The following is a 17,808-nucleotide window of genomic DNA, read 5'->3' as shown; positions in this document are numbered from 1 at the left end:
CACCAGCCATCAACATCTCCACTCACTGCGCAGCCAGAAGCGTAGAGGCCTTGACCCTGGGCCCATAACCCTTGTCAGGGGATGATGGGAGGCGGAGTGGATTCCAAAATTCATCATCCTCGTCTCACCCCCTTCTCCAGACTGTATTCCCATGCTGAGAAACAGCACTGGTCAAACAAACACTCCAGTACATGAAGTCCAACTGTTGATTAACTTTATTTACATGTCTATTTACAGTTTGCATTTCTCGGCTTCAGAGCATAGCATTCATAGTCCATCTTCAGCGAATGCTCAAGCCGAACTCCACAGAGATTAGATAACAACATTCCTCAGTCAGGAAGTTCCAACCCTCAAAGGCAGGAAATCAAGCCTGATAGGTCATAGCAATCACAACAGGCTGTCAGTCAAAACTAGCCTGCTGTTAACTATTTCATTACTGAAAAATACACATTCTTGCTCATCAGCAGTAAACACTTGATTTACATTTCATGCAAATACAACCATACTCCAACAAATTCGCCACTAATTCTCCCTTTTTTGGCAGAACGATTTAATCAGAGGGGATTTGCCTTTGCCTTCCTCTGAGTCAGAGAGTGTGACCTGCCCACTGATGTTCCATGTCTGTGCAGGGATCTGAACCTTGGTCTCCAGAGTCAATATTCAACATTCAAACAATTACACCATGCAGGCCATCTATACAAGAAAACGTGCCTCGCATTTAAAAAAAAGGACAGCATGCAGGGTTTACATCCATAAAGCAGAAATGTATGTCCATCTTAAGGCATTACATATTGATTTAGCACAGTTCAATCATTTAGGCTGAAATGATATTTCTGAAGTGCAAAAGAAAGGCTGCCTTTGCATTTGATTGCCTGGCAATTTTGCAGGCCACTTTGTACAAATTCCCACTCCACCAATGAGGCTGGCTGGCCTGCTCTTTTATTTTCCCCCCTTGTTAAAAATCCACTACCCTTTCCCTAAACTACTTCTCAACAGCCAGTGAGCCTTCTGCCCACACACCCAGCAATTCAGATCTGCAAGATCCTACTTACCTACCTGCTTCCTCTGACAGGACCAGCATTTCACTTTATGGAATGGAGACATTGCATAAGTTTAGGGGAACCTATCTCCATTAACCTATCTACATTAAGTTTAGGGGAACCTATCTCTATTTCTAAGCTGAAGAGCCAGTGTTGTCCGTAGACACCTCCAAGGTCATGTGGCCAACATGACTGTATGGAGTGCCTTTACCTTCCCCCCTGATATACTCACATTTGCTTGTTTTCGAACTGCTAGGTTGGCAGAAGTTGGGGCTAACAACGGGAGCTCACTCCACTCCCCGGATTCAAACCACTGACCTTTCAGTCAGCAAGTTCAGCAGCTCAGCGGTTTAATGCACCGCGCCACCGTGGACTCACTTTACAAATTCTTATTGCTTATAAATCTCATTGACATGAAAGTGTACTGCTTACACTGAAAAAAAATCTTTAAAATCAGTGGACAGACTGATAGTTTTGAAACTTAGTAGGCTTGCTTTCCCGTTCATATTGTCTCACAATGCCATAATTTGAGGGGATACCTCGTGTAGTTTTTAAGAATAATTTTTGAATTGAAAAAACTTTTTTAAATTTCTAGAAATCAGTAGATTAACAAATCTTTCTGAAACTTTGCAGAATTTATGCCCTGTTTATGTTGTCTCGTTGTGCAGAAATTCAAGGGGATATCTTGTAAAAAACTTTTTACGAATCCTATAAATCAGTTCTGAAACTTGATAGGCTTAAAGTCATACATGTTGCCTACAAGTGTGCCAAGTTTCATCCTGATAGCCATAAAAATGACAGAGAAACATGCCTCAAATTTTTCCCAATTGCTGCTAATGGAACAAATCTTAACGAAGCACTTATGAAGCTTCGGAGATTCAAATTACATATAGGAAAGGGACCCCTTTGAATCTTTTCAAAATGGAGTGGGGAACATACGAATCTCTGAAATGAATTACTAATTGGATTTCATCCGTTTTGCACACTTTTAATTATAAACACTGGAAATTGAGAAATCTGGGTAACAAAAATGGGAAATGATACATTCATACAAGATACAGAAACCTTGGTGTTGTTTAGCTTATGTTTCATTTTTTAAAAAGATGGGTTTGGTGGAAAATGTGATTTTTTTTTTCCAAACCCCATGAGTCAGAAAAATCAAATTTTGGGAAATATTTCAGTTTTTGAAAAAAATATGGCTTTTGACATACTGGGGAAAGTTTCCCCCTGCTATAACAGCGTGACTTAGACCTAAGAAGTTGGATTAATAGGTAAAGGTAAAGGTTTCCCCTGACGTTAAGTCCAGTCATGTCTGACTCTGGGGGTTGGTGCTCATCTCCATTTCTAAGCCGAAGAGCCGGCGTTGTCCGTAGACACCTCCAAGGTCATGTGGCCGGCATGACTGCATGGAGCGCCGTTACCTTAGGTAACTAAGACCTAAGAAGTTGGATAAATACTGCAGCTTTATTTGGCCACAGGATGAACTTGAGAATGCCGCATGGCCATCAGGAAGATCAGTCTTCTATAACACAATTCTACAGCTAGATTTATTTTTAATCCAAACTGGGAAATATAATGAAAAATGTTTCTTCGCATGCTTTTGGAACTTCAGACATGAGGTAACTGAAGCTTGCAGCTTACTGCCACCAGATGGCGCCCAAAGCCTTTCTAAAGCTATTCTCCAGCGCCTTCAAGCTGATCTTACGAAATCACATTTTGATGGATCCGGAGGAGGAAGATTTCTTGTTACCAAGTAAATGCAGAACAAAACCCCACTGGCCTCCCTGATAGCATGCCACTCTTTTTTTTAAATATTAATTGTTATTCAGATATATTATAACATATATAAGAATAAAAAGAGAGACAAGGTGGGGGACATCACAGCAGAAAAAAGCCCCCCCCCCCCCCAGAAAAAAGGGAAAAAAGGGGTGTCAAGGTATGTATGGGAGGAAAGTTGACTTTCAGTCTTCCCCACATCTGTTATCATAGTCCTTTTTTCCTGTCTGTATTTCTTGCTTTTCCCTCCTCGGATTTCCCTCTTCTGGGGAATGGTTTTAGTTTCAGGTATCAATCCCTTCTATCCCATTTATTTTTTCTTGTTTCATATATTGTAGCAGTGGTGTCCAATCTGTTGGTTTTTTTTTGCCCTGGGAGATCTTGATATAGTAGTTAAGTCAATTTGTCCATTTTCATTATATCCACTATCTTAAAAATGTTTCATTCTCCATTTTTGGGCATATATTATTCAGGTTGCTGTTGTAAGGTATGTGAATATTTTCTCTTTTTTGTTATTTATTTCAAAATCTATAATTCCTAATAGGTAGTATTCAAGTCTAAGTTGAAATTTAATGTCCAGTATTTTTTAAATTTTTCCCTTGTAATTCTCTCCGATATTTTTTTTGCAGACTTTTAGTTCCACCACATATGGAAGAATGTTCCAGTCTGTTCTTCACATTTCCAACATTTATAATGTAAGTTTAAACAGAATCTTGATAGTTTTTATGGTATCAAGTACCATTGATACATCATCTTATACCAATTTTATTTAAGATCATATAAATATGTATATTTTAATTTTTTGTTCCAGATCTTTCCCAATCTTCTAATCTTATTGTATGTCCAATATTCGCAGCCCATTTCATGATACAATCCTTAATTTGTTCTTCTTCTGTTGACCACTCGCAGTTTTTCATAGGTTTTGGTAATTAATTTCCTCTCTGTAATCATTATTTTATCCCAAAAGGTATTTTCTCCATAAAGCCTTTTTTCTTATCTTTATTAAAAACTTTCTCTTATTTGTCTGTATTGGAACCATTTGCAGCTATTTTTTTGATTTTTTCCTGTGATTTAAGTATAATTTCTCCATTTTGCGTTTTTATTAATTGTCTATAAGTGATCTATTTGTCTTGGCCTAATCCTGGTGGTGGTGCAGTGTGTTAAAGAGCTGAGCTGCTGAACTTGCAGACCGAAAGATCCCAGGTTCAAATCCCAGGAGCAGAATGAGCGCCCGCTATTAGCCCCAGCTCCTGCCAACCTAGCAGTTTGAAAACATGCAAATGTGAGTAGATAAATAGGTACCGCTCTGGCGGGAAGGTAACGGCGCTCCATGCAGTCATGCCGGCCACATGACCTTGGAGGTATCTATGGACAATGCCGGCTCTTCGGCTTAGAAATGGAGATGAGCACCAACCCCCAGAGTCGGTCACGACTGGACTTAACGTCAGGGGAAAGCCTTTATCTACCTTTTTAAATTCTCTTTTGTGTACGGCTTTTACAGGGGAGATCCATAAGGGTGTTTTTGGATATAATCTATTCTTGTATTTGTCCCAGATTTTTACCAAAGACGCTCTAATAAAATGGTTTCCAAAGTTTTTCTCTATTTTTATTTTATCGTACCACAAATAGGCATGTGTAATGGATCTTGTTTACCTTACAGGGTTGGTAAGTGGCCTGCCTTGCAGGCTTTGCTTGCAAAAGCTCAGCAGAGCAAGGGGGAGGAGCGATCAGATAGCCATTACTGGGCAGTCTGATTGGCTGATGCAATGGGGAGGAATTGCTTAGCAAATGGAGATGGGTGGAGCAAAAGTGACAGTTGGAACTATGCAGAAGAATTGTTTTTAGTTCAGTTCAGTTTGGAATTCAGTCAGTTAGAAAGTTGGTTTTTGAAGTGTGAAGATAGAGATAGGTTTTGGGAACTATGGTTTTAAAAGGAAGCCTTTTTGAGGAATATAGTTAAAAGCCTTCAGGAAAGGAAGGGCTGAGAACTATATCGTGACTCTATAGTTGGTGTTAAATCCTAGGAGAAGTGGATTTAAAAGTTTAATTTGTCTTGTTTATGTTTCCTATGTGAAGGAATATATTCCTACAGAATCCAAATTATAAAACCATCCTTTGTAAGAGAAAAGCGTTAACTTGTTATTGAAACTGCTACGCATCTTTACTGTTTAATGTTAATGAAACTGATACACTTCTTTACTGTTTAAATACAAATAAACAACAATTTCTTGTTTTTCCTCACGTAAAGTGTCTTGTGTTAATCTCTCAATACCCTAATACATAGGAGGCTCCTGATTATAACATCGGTGGCAGCATTAGTAGAGGTAGTGAGTTCAAATCCACCATATTTTTGGTGGCAGGTAAAAATAAAAGCCTTTGCAATTTTTGCAATTTTGAAAATCCTATGTATTTTGGTAAATCCTCTACAGTGTGCTAACCAGCTCTCAAATCAAAAGGGAAGAGGAATTGTTACCACCCTCCAATCTCTATGGATGCTTGATTTCAGAAGTGAAGTCAATAGCACGAAAGTCCCACAGTCCACGCCCAGAGTACCAAGAACCAGCAGATTCCTCAGAAGAGTTGACATCCCTCCTGAGAGATATAACCTGAGGCCCAAAAAGAAGGGGCTAAAGAAATAATCAACTACTGAACTAGCCCCACTTTGTGAGATGTCTGTAGGAGAGAACAGAGCTGCCTGGGTTCACATTCCTTTCGCATCAATGGACCTTTTAAATTGGAAGATAGGTTTCCCACCATATAGAGAGTGCCCCTCAAGTTATGCAGATCTTTTATCTGGCCTCATGGATAGGCACAAGCCTGGCAGATTACAGGCCATAAAAGTGTTCTTCAGTTCAGAAGATAAACAACAGGTTATGCAAAAGTTCAGCAGAGCAAGGGGGAGGAGCTGTGCAGGAAGTTTGGAAAATCAGCCTAACAGGAAGAAGAGAATGAAGATGAAAGAGAAGACAGGAAAAGGGGTGGCCAGTGGATCCTTTGAGTGAAGGCAAGATATAATAGTAATAATAATAATTTTTATTTCTTATCCACCTCTCCTCACAGCTTGAAGGGAGGTTATAACATTGCTAAAAACACTTTCTTCTAAAAACATTCTTTAAAATACATTCTTTAAAATGGTAAAATATATTTCCACAAAATACATATTAAAATACACAAAACAAAGATTAAACATAAGATTCAAGTTTAAAAATCATTATTAAAACTGTCTGGGTAGGCCTGCTGGAAGAGATAGATCTTCACTTTTGTCTTATATTGTGAAAGCTGATTTAGCTGTCAGAGCTCTTTTGGCAGGTCTTTCCACAGTGTTGGGGCAGCTGATTAAAAGGTCCTCTGAGTGATGATTGCCATTTGGATTCTGGCAGGCTGGAGCAGATGCCCCCCAGAGGACCTCAGTGTTTGGGGTGGATTGTATGGGAGAAGGTAACCCATGTGTTGTTGTTGTTATTTATTCAGTTCTATCCCATTTTTCTCTCATGGGTGGGATTCAAAGCGGCGTACAACATATAAAATCCATACAAATAAATTAGACAGCAATACATAATCAATTAAAACATCATATGCCAATTAAAACCCAATTAAGATAGCAAATAAAACCATTTTAAAACTTACAACAAGTACCGTATTAAAGATATCCATAACCTCCGGCCACTGAAGTCAAGTAAGTATTATCAAAAAATTTATCAGACTGGCAGTTCCTATTTTCATTCATCTGGGAAGGCCTGGCTCCACAGAAAGGTTTAATTTGAGAACCAAAGGCCAGTAAGGACAGAGCTGATCGTACCTCATGTAGAGCTTTCAAGATCAAAACCAACACCTTGTCCTTTGCCTAGAAACTAATTGGCAGCCAGTGGAGTGACTTGAGGGTAAGTGTAATATGCTCACTCCTAGATGTTCCTTTAACCAATCTGGCTGTCATATTGTAAACCAACTGGAATTTCCAAACTTGGTATAAAGGTAGCCCAATGTAAAGTGCATTGCAGAAGTCTAACCTTGAGGCTACCAGCGCATGCACTACCATCTAAAAGTCCTCCAAATCTATAAAGGGGTGCAGCTGACATATCAGCCGAAGCTGATAGTAAGTACTCCTGACCATTGCATCTACCTGGGCTGACATTTAGAAAGATGGATCCAAGAGCACTCCCAAGCTGTGAACATGGTCTTTCAGAGGGAATGTAACCCCATCCCCAGATTAGGACCCTTGATGGCAAGCACCTCTGTTTTGTCTGGATTAGTTTCAATTGTTTTTTTCATCCAGCCTATTACCTCCTCAAGGTATTCATTCAAAGGAGATACGTTATCCTTAGCTGAAGCTGTTTTTCAAGTCTTGGTCAAATATATTTGCATGTCATCAGTATACTGATAACACCCTGCCCCATGGCTATGGGTGATCTCTCTCTTCATGTAAATAATAAAGAGCAATGGGGAAAGAATGGCACTTTGTGGAATACCACATAACAGTTCCTTTTTTGAGGAGCAGCTATCCCCAAGCACCACCATCTGGAACCTGCTTGAGAGGTACAACCAGAACCACTGCAGCATAGTGCCTCTGTTTCCCAGCCCTTCCAGGCATTCCAGAAGGATACCATGGTTGATGGTATTGAAGGCCGCTGAAAGGTCTAGAAGCACCAACAGGGACACACTCCCCTTGAGATGAAGATCATCCATTAAAGCGACTATAGAAGTCTCAACTCCGTATCTTGCTCTGAAGCCGGTTTGAAATGGGTCAAGGAAGTGTGTATCATCCAAGGTTGCCTGGAGTTGGAGGCCAACTGCCTTCTCAATCACCTTACCCCAAAAAAGGGAAGTTAAACACTGGTCTTTAATAATTAAGGTCCAGGGGATCCCGGGAGGGCTTCTTCAGCAGCAGTCTAACTGTCCAGTTCTATGCCAGAAACAGCCTTAGACACAAGTGAAAGCAAATAAAAAGAGCTTTACTTTAGCCAATATAAAGATAATGCAATTTAGAAATCCTAAAGCTAACGCAAAACAAAAGTCTTTATTGCAGACATTAAAAGTCTTTACTGCAGTCTTTGATAAACAGGCTTACAAGTTGCCAACAACAGGAGGTTTCAGAGATTCTACACTAGACTTGATGCTGGGTTCAGGCTCTTTCTTGAAAGTGAGATGGTTGCAGCCAGCACTGGGCTCTAGCCTTTATAGCTCTGAGCTTTTCAGTACAGCTACCCCTAGGGTAAGGTCTGATTGCTCAGCATTTTCTCTGCTAGCCTAGCTGTCTAATGTTTGGGCACAAGGTTCGATAAGATTCATGCAACAAGTCCTCCCACATTACGCCCTTCTAAAGTCTGAAATTAACCCAGCCAGTCAACATAAGTACCGTATTTCCTTGCTAGCACGAAGAGGATTCCAAGCCACAGCTGAAGCTTTTGTGCTGCAAGACATCTTGATAGAAGTTGAATAATCCTGTGCAGAAGCCAGATGGATTGGGGCAATTTGTTCAGAACCTTTGCACAATTAATGAAAGAACTGAGGGCCCTTCCAGACAGGCCTTATATCCCAGGATCTGATCCCAGGTTTTCTACTTTAAACTGGATTATATGATTCTGCACTGCCAGATAATCTGAGATAAACAGAAAACCTGAGATCATATCCTGGGATATAGGGCCTATCTGGAAGGGCCCTCAGTCTCTTTACCCACTTGTAAATCCTTATTTGCTTCTCATGTCCACTACTCCAGACCAGGGGTTCTCAAACTTTTAAAACCGTAGAGCCCTTTTTGAAGGAAAAGTTTCTTGTGCTGCCCCAATAAACTTTTGGACACAGGGGCTGCATTGCATTTTAAAATTTGATAGATGAGTTGGGCCAGTGGCAGATGGATGGATAATGTTTGTGTGAACTAATTCATCAGGAAATGAAAAGTCCATTAGAGCATCTAATGCAATGGTTCTCAACCTGTGGGTCCCCATGTGTTTTGTCTTACAACTCCCAGAAATCCCAGCCAGTTTACAAGCTGTTAGGATTTCTGGAAGTTGAAGGCCAAAACATGTGGGGACCCACAGGTTGAGAACCACAGGTCCAATGGAAGCTCTATTGAAGCCAGAATTTATGGCAATTTGCCACTGTCAGTGACACCAATGACATGAAGGAAGAGTATTGGTTGGAAACAGAAATGTGTCAGTAATGGTTTAGGAACTGAGGCATCCATTTAATCTTGCCTCTCTCAGTTCCCCTCTTCCCAGGAGCAATGTGTTCTCTGAGCATGCAGCAACTCTGCTCGCATTTAGTCAGTGGTCCTCAACCTGTGGGTTGTGACTCCTTTGGGGGTCAAACAACCATTTGACATGGGTCACTGCCTACTTTGGCCCCTGCCTCCTCAGCCTCCCCGGAATGGCTGTAGAGCTTCCTCTGCCAGCCAAACAACCAGTACCCGCACCCATGCCACTTTGGCTCTTTATCTTTTCTTCTCTGTGTCGGGTGGGGAGGGGCTCCTCCTCCTCCTCTTCTTCTGCGTTGCGGGGCAGAGAGGAGTCATGGGGAAGCACTTGGAGGTAGAGGTGTGCACAGTGGGAGAAGGCAAGGAGGCAGCTCCCCCACTCTTCCTCCATCTTTCTTTCTCTCCCCTTTCCCCCTCTCTTTTTCTTTCTCGAGCTTTCTCTCCCTTTCTCCCATCTCCTCTCTTGTTCTATCTCTTTTTCTTTTTCTCTTACCCCCCTCCTTTTCTCCATTCCTTCTCTTTTTCTCCCTTTTTCTCTCTCTTTCTTCTCCTCTTCTTTTTATATTCCTTTATTTTCTTTTTTCCCTTTTTCTTTCTTTTCCCTTCTTTCTCCCTTGTTCCTTCTTTCTCTTTCCCCTTTTCTTTTTCTTGCCTCCCTCTTTTCCTTGCTTTCTCCTTCTCTTTTCTATCCCTTTCCTATCTTTCCATCTTCCTTCCACCTCCTTTCTCTTCCCTTCTTTCTAACCCTTCTTTCCCTCCTCGTCTCTTCTTCTCTCCAACCCCTACCTTTTCTATTGATAATTCTCTTACTCTTCTTTCTCTTTCCTCCTTTGTCTCCCTTCTTTCTCACCTTCCTTTCTTTCTATCTTTCCCCTTTTCCTTTTCTTTCTGTCACCCTCCTTTCCCCTTCTCCTTCTCTTTTTCCTTTTTTCTATCCATCCCTCTTTTTTCTCTTTCTCCCTCTTTCCCCTCTTTCTTTTTCTCTGATATTTACATTACGATTCATTACAGTAGCAAAATTACAGTTGTGATGTAGCAACAAAAATAATTTTATGGTTGGGGGTCACCACAACATGAGGAACTTTATTAAAGGGTCTCAGCATTAGGAAGGTTGAGAACCACTGGATTAAATCAATCAGCCGTAGGCTTTCTAGCAGTTCATCAATAATGGCTTTTTCTTTTTCTTTTTCTACATTATGTACAGTTCAAACCTACAATTCATATGATCCTGGCATAAGAGAGTGAACAATGGCCGTGCTAGACATATTATACTTTTTTCTTATCTCAAAGACAACCCACACAAATATGACATGATACTTCTGACCTGAAAGCTCCTACTCTAGCAATGCACTCTCTTATGTCCTAACATTTTCATTACTGGTTTCTCTACACTCTGCATGCTTAGGCAAAATGGTGCTTTTACTTGAGCACATATTATGCTCAACCTCAACAAAATGCAGATGCTGCTGCCTGAAAAATAGCTAAAGAACAGCCTGAGTATACAAATGGAGAAGAAAATGGGACAGCTCTGGCTGCTGAACCAAAATTGTGTGCCGTAATCCCAACTGAAGAAAAAGATAACTTTGCACCATTTAATGGACAGGAAGACCAACTTTCCCCAAAAGGACATTGGGAAGATGACTGGTGGGTCATGCCAGATGGTCAAATTTGGCTACTCAAGAACATCTGGTGACCCCTGAGAAAACAGGCTCACATTATTGCTCATTGGTTTCAGTGAACTCTCAGAAATTACCTAGGGCAAAGATATGCAAATTCCAGAATGAAGACTATTGTATAACAGTTGTCAACCAACTTCATGGAATGCATCAGGACCAGGGCCGTAGCCAGAAAAAAAAAGGGGGGGGGTTTGAAAATTTTGAGGGGTTGAACCCCTTACCTCCCCCCCCCCCTCCGCTACATGCCTGTCTATATCTGCTTGAGATAGTGCCTATAGGGACTTTTAATTTTTTGCGTCTCATAGACTTAGCATGGGGATTTGGTTAACCAGTTAAAATTCATGAGTAACCCCCCCCCCCCCCCCCCCGGCTACAGGCCTGATCAGGACCAATACAAAACCTCATAAGATATCCCGTTTCCAACCATGCCTTCGACAGACTAGCTACTTCACAGAACTTTTACCTTGAGGCAACAAGAAGAAATTATTGGTGTTTGTGGACATGTTTACTGGGTGGTATGAAGCCTTTCCCACATGAACTCAGACTGCACAAGAGGTTGTACGATGCCTTATTAATGAAATTATTCCAAGATTTGGAGTGCCCAAAGGACTTGAGATAAACAATGGCTCCCATTTTTGTGCCCATGTAGTCCAACAGACGGCTGACTTTTTAGAAATTAGATGGTTTTTACACACTGCCTATGGGCCCTTAAAGCCTATTTGTATAAACTGTGCCAGACCACTGCCCTGCCTTGGTCTAAAGCTTTACTCCTAGCACTCAACCGCATTAGGGCATCCACTACGAGCTGCCTAAACTTGTTTCCTTTAAATTACCAAGTACTCTTTAAAAACCTTTGAATGAACCTCCAGAATCACTCGCAGTTGAAATCACCACAAGCAGAGTCACCCAGTGTAAACAATTAGGCACTATGTAAGTATAATACTGTTATATGGGTTACCTTTACTTCTGTTAATACTGCTGGTAAAATACTTGTTACTCTATGTTTTGTTTTAGATAGAAATTCATTGTTGGTGAGTATAACAACTCCTGAAGAAGGGGATTTTCTCCCTGAAACAGGGTACAAAAACCCGGGACCCCTGTAGACTTGGGACTTTATTTTGACTTTACTTTTGAAGACTTTTTTGAGAGCGGTGCTCCATCATTATTTTCTTCATTCCAGTATACAGCAACACGACCAACCATCTGTTTAAATTGTTTGGAAGATATTTTCATTGACTATGTATCCCTGAAGCCTATATACATTGGAACCAATACCAGACTTGAATAACTTTTGTGTTAGAGCTGTTGCTCCTTTTAATTTTGTCTGGTACGGCCAAATTGAGCTTTGTATGGGGAACTTTAATAATATATGTTATTTGGACATATTTTCTTTGTACATAGACTATTGTGTGTTTGTATAGATACTTTACAAGTATTCTGGGAACTGTGTTTCCAGCCTAGCAATAGGGTGGCCATAAAGGAGCAGATACATACTGCTGAACAGCCCCTCTGGTCAGAACTGAAGCAAGTGCTTTTGGCTACACCCACCACATTGAAAGTTGATGGTTTTAAAGCGTGGGTCCATTACTCCCATGTGAAGCAAGCACCAGTGCCAGGACCAGAGTGGCAAAGAGAACAATTGGCATTGCTTAAACTTAAAATTAACAAGACAAATTGGTCCCCCCCCCCCAAGCCTTATTTTGGGAGTTTCCAGCCGACTGTTAGCCAGAAGAAATTGATTTTGCACTCCAATCTGATAGAAGTGACTCCTGTGTTTGTTACTCGGTAGATTCCCCACATTGTGACTGTGAATTCTGCCCCAACAACGTGCTTTGCCCAGTGCTCGAAGACAACATACAGATTTGTCCCCATAATGAATGATCTTTCTGCTGTTTCACTTGCAAGACTATCAATTTTCCTAAATACTCTGATTCTACTGGCACCTGTGACTTTAACTGACTTCAAAAACCGACTTAGTGGATATTTCCACTGAGTGTGCTACACCCACTTGTCAGGGCAACTAATATTCCAGACTTTGATATACCACATTTAACTTTGGCTCATATTCCAGTTCAAACCTAGTTTGGCATTCCTAACTTTGGAATGGTTAGGATCCTTGTTTTCTGGAAATTGGTGGGAAAAATTGGATTTCTCATATTATGCACTGTTGGAGGTTTAATTTTCATTCCTTGTTTAATTCCTTGTATTCAATGCCTCATCTACAAAACCACTGAAAGGATGAGATTCACTGTAACTGACAAAAGCCAAAACATGATGATTCTCAGATTCATACCTGCAGAATGCATCCAGTTATTAGAGGCATCTATTCTTTGAAATAGAAAAGGGGAGGTGCAGGAGTCTAGAGGGTCTGGTTGATAAATATGAACAATGTATTTATAATCACATAGAGAATTGAAACTAAAGGGCCTGTGTCAGCTCACCACAGCCGCTCCTGAATGAACACACGAGACTCTCTGTGGTATCACCAGGAACTTTTACTGTAGGAAACATGAACATCAGAAAAGCCAAGAATGGGAGGCTCCGGCCAACCCTCCTTTATATACCCTCCCCCTCATTTGAACAGTCTCTTCCCGCTCAGTAAAACCCCGCGCAAATTCCCCGCCAAGTCCATCAGCCGTTTCTCCTCCGAGTCCTGGGACGCAGGTGTCTTATCACTGTCAGTGACCCTGAAACTCAGAGCCACATCCAGGCTCTAGTAGCAGGGTTCTGACATGGCGTCCTCCTCCCCTTCGTCCTGGAAGGAAAAGATTAAACACAACTATTGTTCTCCGCTGTCCAGAGTTCCTTTATACTTTTTTAACAGGCTGCAATGGAATACCGGGTGTACCTTTCCTAGGTCCTTTGGTAGCCTCAGCTCATAGGTCACTTCGTTTATTCTTTTTGCTACCCTGAATGGCCCTATATAGCGTGGAGCCAATTTCTTGGATGGGAACCCCAATTTCAGGTTTTTTGTGCTCAGCCAAACCAGATCTCCTTCGCCCAATTTGTCCCCCTCTCGGCGCCTACGATCCGCAAAGAGCTTGTACTTCTTTTGTGTTTCCCGCAATGCCTCTACCACGGTTTGCCACCCTTGCTTGATTTTGGCCGGCCATTCCTCGTCGGTCTGGCCCTCCCCTTCCTTCCACTCGGGTAGCCTGGGGAAAGGTGCCACCTCCTGTCCGTATACTATTTCGAATGGGGCACGACCTGTGGCCGAATGTACGGCCCCGTTAAAAGCCATCTCAGCAAACGGAAGAAGGTCCGCCCAATCATCCTGTCTATAATTGGTGTACATCCTTAAGAATTGGCACAGTGTCTGTTGGGTACGTTCGACCCCCCCGTTGGTCGCGGGATGAAAGGCCGAGCTCAGGTTCCTTTCTGCTCCTAACAGCTGTAAGAATTTTCCCCAAAATTTTGCAGTAAATTGGACTCCCCGGTCACTAATTATCTTGTCGGGACACCCATGTAGGCGATATACATGCTTCACATACAAATCAGCAAGTTTTTCAGCTGAAGGGAGTTTTGGCAGAGCCACAAAGTGTGCCTGTTTTGAGAATAGGTCCAATATTGTCCAAATGTATCTGTGGCCTCTGCTGGGGGGTAGTTCGCCTACAAAATCCATGGCTACGCATTCCCATGGCCTCATGGGCTCCACCACCTTCTGCAATAGCCCCTGGGGCTTCCCCGGTGGTGTTTTTCCCTCTGCACATAATTCACACTGCGTGACGTATCCCCTGGCGTCTTTCCTCATTCCGGGCCACCAGCATTGTTTGGCCAACAGTTTAATAGTCCTGGTGGGGCCTAGATGACCCGCACCCTTGTTATCATGGTACTTCCTTAACATTTCTCGTCTTAAACATTCAGGAATATACAATTTCTTATTTACAAACACCAAATCCCCACACAATTCTCCCTTTTCTTTGTTTGTTTGTAACCATTTGTCCATTCCATACGCTCGCTTCAACTCTTCCTCCCATATTTCTCCTCCCCCCGTGGAAATGGCAGTACGTTTGTTTTCTTTGGCCGCTTGTGCTCGAGTTAGTACTGCCAGGCCCCATTGCTTATCAAGAAAAATACTCCCTTCAGATTCCTGAATTCCTCCCCCGTGCTGAGGCATCCGAGAGAGAGCGTCAGCGAGTATATTATGTTTCCCCTGGAAGAATCTGAGTCTGAAATCAAAACGGCTGAAATATTGGGCCCATCTAATTTGCTTCGCTGATAGTTTACGAGGGGATCTTAGATACTGTAAATTTCTATGGTCAGTCCACACCTCAAACGGTGTTCCACTTCCTTCCAGAAAGTGTCTCCAGCACTCTAGTGCTTTTAGAATCGCTAAGGCTTCTCTCTCCCAAATCGGCCAGTTTTTTTCTGTATCGCTAAACTTTTTTGACAGATAGCCACATGGCTTCAGGTTCCCCCCCTCGTCTTTCTGTAGCAGAACTGCCCCATATGCCCGGTCTGACGCATCGCAATGTAATACAAAGGCTTTAGACATATCAGGGTGCTGTAGGACAGGCTCCTCAGTAAAACGCTTTTTAAGGGCTTCGAAAGCTTCCTGGCATTCTATTGTCCAGGTCAGTTTGGCCCCTGGGGCCTTCACTTTGGCTGTTTCTCCCCTACCTTTAGTCTTTAACAAATCCGTTAATGGCAAAGTGAGGCGCGCAAAGTCCTTGATAAATGTTCTATAGAAGTTTGCGAACCCTAGGAAGGATTGCAGCTGCTTCCGTGTTTTGGGGGCTTCCCACCCCCTCACGTCTTCTACCTTCGCAGGGTCCATCGCCACTCCCTGGGAGGAAATCCTATACCCCAGAAAGTCTATCTGGTCTTTATTGAACTCGCACTTGGCAAGCTTCGCATACAGTTTTGCTTCTCTCAACTTTTGCAGGACTTCCCTGACTAGTTCTATGTGTTGCTCCTTAGTCCGAGATACTAACAATATGTCATCTAAAAAAACAAAGACTCCCTTGTACAACAATGGATGCAACACTTCGTTGATTAATTGCATGAACGCGGCGCCTCCGCCGCACAAACCGAAAGGGAGCACACGATAATTGAATAATCCGAATGCACAGGAGAAGGCCGTCTTCCACCTGTCCTCTGGTTTAATCTGCAATTTATGGTACGCTTCAATTAAGTCCAATTTAGTGAATATCTGTCCCTCCGATAACTGGGCGATCAAGTCCTTCACTAAAGGTAGGGGGTATTTATTTCCAGAACTGATTGCATTCAGGCCCCTGTAGTCAATGCAGAGCCTCAGCGTTTGGTCCTTTTTGCGCCTGAACAACACAGGCGCCCCTAGAGGGGAATTTGAAGGCTCTATGAAACCCCTCGCTAGGTTTTTATCAATGTATTTTCTCAGTTCCTCCTTTTCCCTAGCCGACATTGGGTATATTTTTGCCTTAGGAAGCTCTGCTCCTGGGACTAGCTCTATCTTCACTTCAACTCTCCGCTTCGGTGGGAAACAGTCTGCTTCCTTCTCATCGAATACGTCCACAAAATCCCGATACTCTGGGGGTAATTTATCTGCCAGTTCTGCTATCCTGATAGAGTCTTCCTCCCCCCTTTTCCCCGGCTCCCTTTCCACTTCCTGGCTCCCTCCTTCCAACTTCATCCTGAAGATCATGCTCTTATCCTCCCAGTTGATTTGCGGGTTGGCCTGCCCCAGCCATGGCATGCCTAGTATAACATTATAGCTGGCTATTTGTGATATCACAAATGACACCTTTCCTTCCCAACTCCCTATCTTACACTTTACATCTTCGGCACTGTACTTAGCTAATGATCCCGATGCTGTGGATCCGTCCAACTGCGAAAAAGCTATTGGGGATTCTAGATTCGTTCTTTCGCATCCCAATCCCTCGGCTAATTCAGGGGAGATGATGTTCCTGGAACATCCACAATCCACAAATGCTTTGCAGGTTGCTTGTTTGCTGCCACTTTCCAGCTGAATGGGGACCACTATCATGGCTTTGTCCTGACTTACCAACCCCCCCGAGTGGTGCCTCATCGGTGGTTCTTCCTCGGCGCGTTTCCCTGCCACGGCTCTTGGTTTGGGCGGGCCTCCGCCCTCCCCTTTTCTCTGCCAGCACTCGGCAGCCCTGTGGCCCAAACGGCCGCACACGAAGCAGCCCCTCCTGCTGGTGCTCACGTTCCCTGTCGGCTCCGTTCTCCTCCCGGCTGGGGTTGATCCCTCCTTCCGGCTCCCCTCTTTCATCTGCGGCCGCTGCTGTAGCCCTCCTCGGTACCTCCTCGCCTGGGCCAGCGATGTCTCGATGCGCCCCGCCAGCTGAATCCATCCGCGCAGTGTGTCAGGCTCATCACGATGCACCGCCCAGGAGAGGATCTCCCGCCTGAGCCCCTCTTTGAAGAGTTCTATCTTTGTCACTGCAGACCATTCCGGCACCTTTTCAGCGAGGCATTGGAACTCCTCCGCATACTCAGATACCGACCTCTGCCCCTGGGAGACGGTCTTCAACTCCTCCCTCGCCCGGATCTGCTCCAGTGGATCTCGGAAACGGGTCTCCAGGGCCCCCATAAAGCGTCGGAGTGACCCCAGACATGGGTCGCGCCGCGCGTGTAGTTGAACGTACCAGCTGGCCGCTCCCCTCTTCAACACTGCACCAATGGCCCGTACCCGGCTGGATTCCGTTCTAAAAGTGTGGGCATTGTCCTCCATATAGCCCCTCACCGTGGTCAGGAAAAAATCCAGTTCAGAGGACTCTCCCCCAAACTCGATCCTTAGTTCCTCTCGTCTCGGTAGGGGTCCCTGTGGTGGCAATCCCCAATTCTCCGCCCGTCGCAAGCCCCCTTGCGGGCCAGTGGGCCCCGCTGCTGCTTCCCTTTGTCCTGTGCCACGCCCGGCATTCGCCAGGGGCACCAGGGTCTCAGTTGGGAGCGTAGCCGGGATTCTCGGAGGCTTTTCCCCTTCGTCGTCACTCTCCTCCACCCGCGTCAGGCTCGTTTGGATCTTGGGCCGGGCACCGGGCTCCTTTCGCATTTCCCTTCCCTTCGGTGCTGGGAGGTCTGCAAAGCCCTGGCTGCTTCCCATGCTCACGTCCCACATTGAGCTAGCCCGGAGTTCCCTTCCTCGCTCCGGCTCCGCCAAAACCGCCAGGCGCTCCATCGC

At 43.7% G+C, this 17,808-nt stretch overlaps 1 protein-coding gene across 1 annotated transcript in view; it reads right to left on the bottom strand.

Moving 5' to 3' along the window:
- Positions 1–5,834: 5,834 nt before the first annotated feature.
- LOC134297134 (uncharacterized) overlaps positions 5,835–17,808 on the bottom strand; it is a 51,006-nt gene continuing 39,032 nt past the window's right edge. The window contains exon 3 of the transcript XR_010003889.1: positions 5,835–7,732. The gene's annotated coding sequence lies outside the window, so the exon portion shown is untranslated. The remainder of the gene's footprint in view (positions 7,733–17,808) is intronic.

The sequence above is a fragment of the Anolis carolinensis genome, chromosome 2, assembly GCF_035594765.1.
Source record: "Anolis carolinensis isolate JA03-04 chromosome 2, rAnoCar3.1.pri, whole genome shotgun sequence".
Classification (NCBI taxonomy): domain Eukaryota; kingdom Metazoa; phylum Chordata; class Lepidosauria; order Squamata; family Dactyloidae; genus Anolis; species Anolis carolinensis.
The sequence above is the reverse complement of the archived record's forward strand: the minus strand, read 5'-3'. Positions and strand labels throughout refer to the sequence as shown.